This window comes from Chiloscyllium plagiosum, chromosome 2, assembly GCF_004010195.1.
Source record: "Chiloscyllium plagiosum isolate BGI_BamShark_2017 chromosome 2, ASM401019v2, whole genome shotgun sequence".
Classification (NCBI taxonomy): Eukaryota; Metazoa; Chordata; class Chondrichthyes; order Orectolobiformes; family Hemiscylliidae; genus Chiloscyllium; species Chiloscyllium plagiosum.
Genome location: NC_057711.1, coordinates 6,425,853 through 6,432,484, shown reverse-complemented (window position 1 = coordinate 6,432,484; position 6,632 = coordinate 6,425,853).

The following is a 6,632-nucleotide window of genomic DNA, read 5'->3' as shown; positions in this document are numbered from 1 at the left end:
TTATAATTGACTCCAGCATTTTTCCCACCACTGAGGTCAGACTAACTGGTCTATAATTCTCTGTTTTCTCTCTCCCTCCTTTCTTAAAAAATGGGACAACATTAGCTACCCTATAATCCGCAGGAACTGATCCTGAATCTATAGAACATTTGAAAATGATCACCAATGCATGCACGATTTCTCGAGCCACCTCCTTCAGTACCCTGGGATGTAGACCATCAGGTCCCGGGACTTATCAGCCTTCAGACCTAACAGTCTCTCCAATACCAATTCCTGGCAAATATAAATTCCCTTCAGTTCAGGTCCTTCAGCCACTATTACATCTGGGAGATTGCACGTGTCTTCCCCAGTGTGACAGATCTAAAGTAGCAATTCAACTCTTCTGCCAGTTCTTTGTTCCCCATCATAAATTCACCTGTTTCTGTCTTCAAGGGCCCAATTTTAGTCTTAACCATTTTTTTTTCTTTTCACGTACCTAAAAAATCCTTCACTATCCTCCTTTATATTTTTGGCCAGTTTACCTTCGTACCTTATTTTTTCTTTGCATATTTCCTTTTTAGTTATCCTCTGTTGTTCTTTAAAAGCTTCCCAGTCCTCCGATTGCTCACTCATCTTTGTTATGTTATACTTTTTCCCTTTTGTCTTTATATGGTCCTTAACTTCTCTCGTCAGCCACTGCCACCCCTGCCTCTAGTGTTGGTTGCATTAGCCAGAGGGAAATGGGTCTGGGTGGGTTACTCTTCGGAGGATTGGTGTGGTTATTTTGGGCTGGACAGCCTGTTACTACACTGTAGGGAATCTAATCAGGTTTTAATTTAGTATATTGACAATCTTAAAAGCCAATGACACAATTCGATGCTTTGGGGGTATATGACCAGGGAAAATTGAACAGTTGGGAGGAGAACTGCCAAGCCACCAGCATCTGCAGACTGCCCAGAGAATAGCTCTCTTAAAGGTACCTTTATTGATTAGTAACCTGTGAAACAGAAATCCCTAAGAAGAAAAGAAGGCTAAGGAAGATATAAAGAGAAGATGTGACATCTGGCTGGTTTTGAAAATTTGCAATTTTGGCAAATCTTAAGTGGAGTTTTATCGGACTCGTATTGTAGAAGGGAAAATAAAAGATAGGTTAGAGAAAGGAGTTGTAAATAGTTGTTAGTTAATTATTGTCTGTTAGTTAATTATTGTCTGTTACACTTTAAGAAATAAAGTTACTTTTTACTTTAAATAGTTCTTGGTCTCTTGAATTTTCACAGATTACTGCATGGGATAAATCTTTTCTGTTATTCTGGTTTAAACTAAGCAGGAGGGATTACCCTCTGTTGTAACAATATCAGGGTAGTTCCTTAGAACAGCATGCCCTGGGGCTGAGAACAGTGTGGACTACATTAGATCTGGTATAGTGCAAGAACATAAGATTAACTATTGACACCATATGAAGGCACACTGAGATAATAGCAACATCAAGTATTTGAATTTTACATTAAGTTTGAGAGAGAGAAGAGAGGGTCCAAGTCTCGTATTTTAAATTTAAATAATTATGACAGTACGAAAGCAGGGCATGCTAAAGTAAACTGGCAATTAGTTTAAAGGATATTTCAATAGACGTGCTGTGATAATCATTTGAGGAAATATATTAAATATATTTTAAAGAGGAAGAAAAATTCCAAGGATAGATATACCATCTCTGGCGAACAAGAAACATTAAAGATAGTATCAAATTTAAAACAAATAATTACCCAAAGGAGATCTTAAGATTGAACAGAATATCAAATAAAGGAAAGAATGATTACAAACCTAACATGGACAGAAAATTAGAATATCAGACAAAGCCGGCTAGAAATATAAAATCAGATAGTAAGATTTTCTCAATATTCTAGAAAGAAAAGAGTTAACAAGGGAAGCATTAGTTCTGTAGAAATTGAATCTGAGGAATTAATAATGGAAAATAATGAAATAACAAACCCCAAAGGCTGGAGGAACCTAAGTCATATGTTTGTAACAAAGGAATTTTCATTGATTACCTTTTCATTAATTAGCCCGAATAAAAATTTAGCATGTTTGACATAGTAAAGGCTTCACAGGAGCATTGTTGAACAAATCTGACACCAAGCCACTTGTGAAGTTGTCAGGCCAGGTGACAAAAAACTGTCAAAGGTATTGGTTCTAAGGAACATCTTGAATGAGAGGTGAAGGGGTTAGGGAGGGAAAGGAGGGGAGAGAATAAAATTGAGGATTGCTAAATTGGCCAGAGCTGGAAGAGCACAGAGATCTCAGAAAATGGTGGGACTGGAGGAGATTGTAAAGGAGGTGAAGTGTAAAGCTACAGAACAGAAGATGAGAATTTTACACCGAGATTTGATCATGTAGAAGTTGGGTGTACTTACAGAAACACATCTCTTTGTTCAGCAACACTTCCCAGGATCTTACCATTAAGTGTATAAGTACTGCCCTGATTTGCATTTCCAAAATGCAACACCTCACATTTACCTAAACTCCATCTGCCACTTCTCAGCCCATTAGCCCATCTGATCAAGATTCCATTGTACACTGAGGTAACCTTCTTCGCTGTCCACTACACCTCCAATTTTGGTGCCATCCACAATCTTACTAACTATACTTCCTATGTTCACATCCAAATCATTTACCTAAATGGCAAAAAGCAGTGGATCCAGCACCGATCCTTGTGGCACACCGCTGGTTACAGGCCTCTCGTCTAAAAAGCAGCCCTCCACCTCTGTCTTCTACCTTCAAGCCAGTTCTGTATCCAAATGGCTAGTTCTCCTGGCATTCCATGAGATTTAACCTTGCTAACCAGTCCGCCATGAGGAACCTTGTCGAACACCTCACTGATGCCCATACAGATCACGTCCACTGCTCTCCCCTTATCAGTGATCTTTGTTACTTCTTCAAAAAATTCAATCAAGTTAGTCAGATACAATTTCCCTTGCACAAAGCCATGTTGACTATCCCTAATCAGTCCTTGCCTTTCCAAATAATTGTCCCTCAGGATTCCCTCCAACAACTTGCCCACCGCCAATGTTAGACTCACTGGTCCATAGTTCCCTAGCATTTCCTTACCATCTTTCTTAAATAGATTTAGATTCCCTACAGTGTGGAAACAGGCCCTTCAGCCCAACAAGTCCACACCGACCCTCCGAAGAGCAACCCACCCAGACCAATTCCCCTACATTTACCCCTTCACCTAACACTACGGGCAATTTAGAATGGCCAATTCACCTAACCTGCACATTTCTGGACTGTGAGAGGAAACCGGAGCACCCAGAGGAAACTCCACACAGACAGTTGCCTGAGGTGGGAATTAAACCCAGGTCTCTGGCACTGTGAAGCAGTAGTGCTAACCACTGTACCACCGTGCTGCCTCTGCCACTGTGCCGCCCCATTAGCCAACCATATTACAACAAATTAAAAGCTAAAAAATCACTGGCTGCAGAAAGATTGAAGCATTAACTTGAAAATGGGGTAGGAAGATTGCAGACAAAGGTACTGACAACAGAGATATAGTCACTAATAGAGAGCTGGACTGATAAACAGACCTCTGGGGGTGACTGTTCAGAAGGGAATTGGAAGACGTGAGCAGGACCGAGGAACACAGGTGCTCGAGAAGTGGGTTCAAACAAAAAAGAAGCCAGGATGGGAAGCGTTGGGCACACTCATCCCAATGCCTTCATCTGCAACAAATGCAGCAGAAACTGCTGAGTCAGAGTGAATGCAAACCATTCTTTTACTGAGATGGAAGCCAGTTCTTGCTGTAATCAGTTAAATAGGTCCAAAGAGGGACTTTTGGCAATTTAGAGTTTCATTTCAATGTATAACGATACAATTGATCAAAAGAAATGTAACCAGTATAGAACTAGATCATTTTCAGCAGATACAAGGTTCAGTCCTGCATGATTCGACATGATACAAAATGAAATGGAATTTCATATCTCATTCATGCCTCATTATTATGTGCAGTGCTGCACATGAGGGATGAGATTTGAATGCAATTCTATTCACACCTTATTACAGTTGTTATCCATTTGAATCTCATTGCAGTTTGTACCTATGCAAGCTGACTTGTAAGTGCCAGTATGCAATCTCCGGTTTAATTAAGAGAGATTGTTTCATGTGTGACTTAATTATGAAAGAAGGTAATACAGAGACAAATAAAATGTATAAATGCATAAACTCCATTAAAATGGAGCTATTATAGAATGACCTCAAACATTAAAATATTAATACTAAAATAAAGCACAATTATCCACCAACACGCTGCTGAAGGTTAATATGTCATTGATTTCTGAATTCCTGGCATGTGTAGCTAGATTTTAATTCACATTGTCCAGTGTAAACTGCATAGAAACCAAATGAACTGCAGATGCTAAAAATCAGAAACATAAACTGGAAATTGCTGGAAAAGCTCAGTAGATCTGGCAGCAGCTGTGTGTGTGCGTGTTTTTACTGCATGGTGTTGGCTGCTACATTTCAGTGCTCGGGAGAGGAGTGGGGGAACGTGGGGCATACATATCATCCTTTTCCCCACTCCCCCCACTGCTGTGGTTTAACAAGGTGCTCACTATCACCTTCTCCGTTAGTAAAACATAAGGTATTGGTTCTGAAAGGGTTAAGCTTGAAGTTGCAGTTGTTCTATCCAGCATGATGAGGTCACATCATAGGGAGCAGATACAATCTGCACAGCTCCCGAGAGTCCTTTCTTTTATATCAGGAAGTTCAATCACACACAACTGAATGACTCCCCTGAGAATCCTTATTAATATGAAGGGCTTTTGCCTGAAACGTTGATTTTCCTGCTCCTTGGATGCTGCCTGACCTGCTGTGCTTTTCCAGCACCACTCTAATCTAAACTCTGGTTTCCAGCATCTGCAGTCCTCACATTTGCCTAATCCTTATTAATATGTCTGACTAGCAATATATTTTGAACAATCATACAATTAATCACATCATTAACAAAGTACCTCTTGTACTCAGACTCACCATCGATGTGTCTGATAATTAAACAGGTCTTAGACACAGTATAGGTTTATTTTTATTCATTCATTGGATGTGGGCAGCATGGTGGCACAGTGCTTAGCACTGTTGCCTCACAGCGCCAGAGACCTGGGTTTAATTCCCACCTTGGGCGACTGACTGTGTGGAGTTTGCACATTCTCCCTGTATCTGTGTGGGTTTCCTCCAGGTGCTCTGGTTTCCTCCCACAGTCCAAAGATGTACAGGCCAGGTGAATTGGCCATGCTAAATTGCCTGTAGTGTTAGGTGAAGGAGTAAATGTAGGGGTCTGTGTGGGTTGCGCTTCGGTGTGGACTTGTTGGGCTGAAGGGCCTGTTTCCACACTGTAAGTAATCTAATTGAGCCTGTGGCCAGTATGCATTACCCATCTTTAATTGCGCAGAATGTAATTGAGAGTCAACCATATTGCTGTGGGTCTGGAGACACATGTAGGCCAGATCGGGTAAGGAGGGCAGTAGTGAATCACATAGATTTTCCTCCCAGTAATCTCAAGGGCATAATTTGACACCTAATTACAGATTTTTATGAAATTCAAATTCAAATCTGCTACATAGGATTCGAACAAATGCCCCAAATCATTACCTGGGTCGTTGGATTAATGGTCAAGTGATAGTACCACTAGGGCATCATCACCCCTCAGTATTGCTCCTTATGTCATAACAGTCAAGCTTTGTGGCCTTAAGGGAGTGGGTGATGTGAAGCTCTGTTCCACCTTCAGGTGAAATGCTAAGCCTAGATTGCATATCAAAGAAGTAGTGGGACAGTTTACTCTGTGGCCTGACCTACCTTCATCTCTTAAACCATCATCAACAAAAAAGAAATAGATAAGAGAGCTGCCTTTTGAAACTGGCTGTTACATTTGTTGAGATAGAGAAGAGAAGCAGTATGGGGAGAGGAGCAGGCAGCTTAGAGGTTTGCTCTTTAGCCAAACCATCTGGACAGATCCAAGCAGCAAGCCATGGGGAGGTAGGGGCGGTTAACAACACAATGTTTCCTGAATTTCTTTCATCATAACGTCCATCCCAAGGTAAGGGGCTGAAGGTTTAGAAGTCACGTGAGGAATACTTTTTTCACCCAGACGGTGACGGGAATCTGGAACTGACTGGCTGTAAGGGTGGCAGAGACAGAAAGCCTCATCACATTTACAAAGTATTTAGATGTGCACTTGTGAAGCCAAGGCAGACAATGCTATGGGCTAAGTGCTGGTAAATGGGATTCGAATCATTAGAACATAGAACAGTACAGCACAGAACAGGCCCTTCAGCCCACGATGTTGTGCCGACCATTGATCCTCATGTATGCACCCTCATATGCATGTCCAGCAGTCTCTTAAATGTCCCCAATGACCTTGCTTCCACAACTGCTGCTGGCAACGCATTCCATGCTCTCACAACTCTCTGTGTAAAGAACCCGCCTCTGACATCCCCTCTATACTTTCCTCCAACCAGCTTAAAACTATGACCCCTCGTGTTAGCCATTTCTGCCCTGGGAAATAGTCTCTGGCTATCGACTCTATCTATGCCTCCCATTATCTTGTATACCTCAATTAGGTCCCCTCACCTCCTCCTTTTCTCCAATGAAAAAAGTCAGAGCTCAGTCAA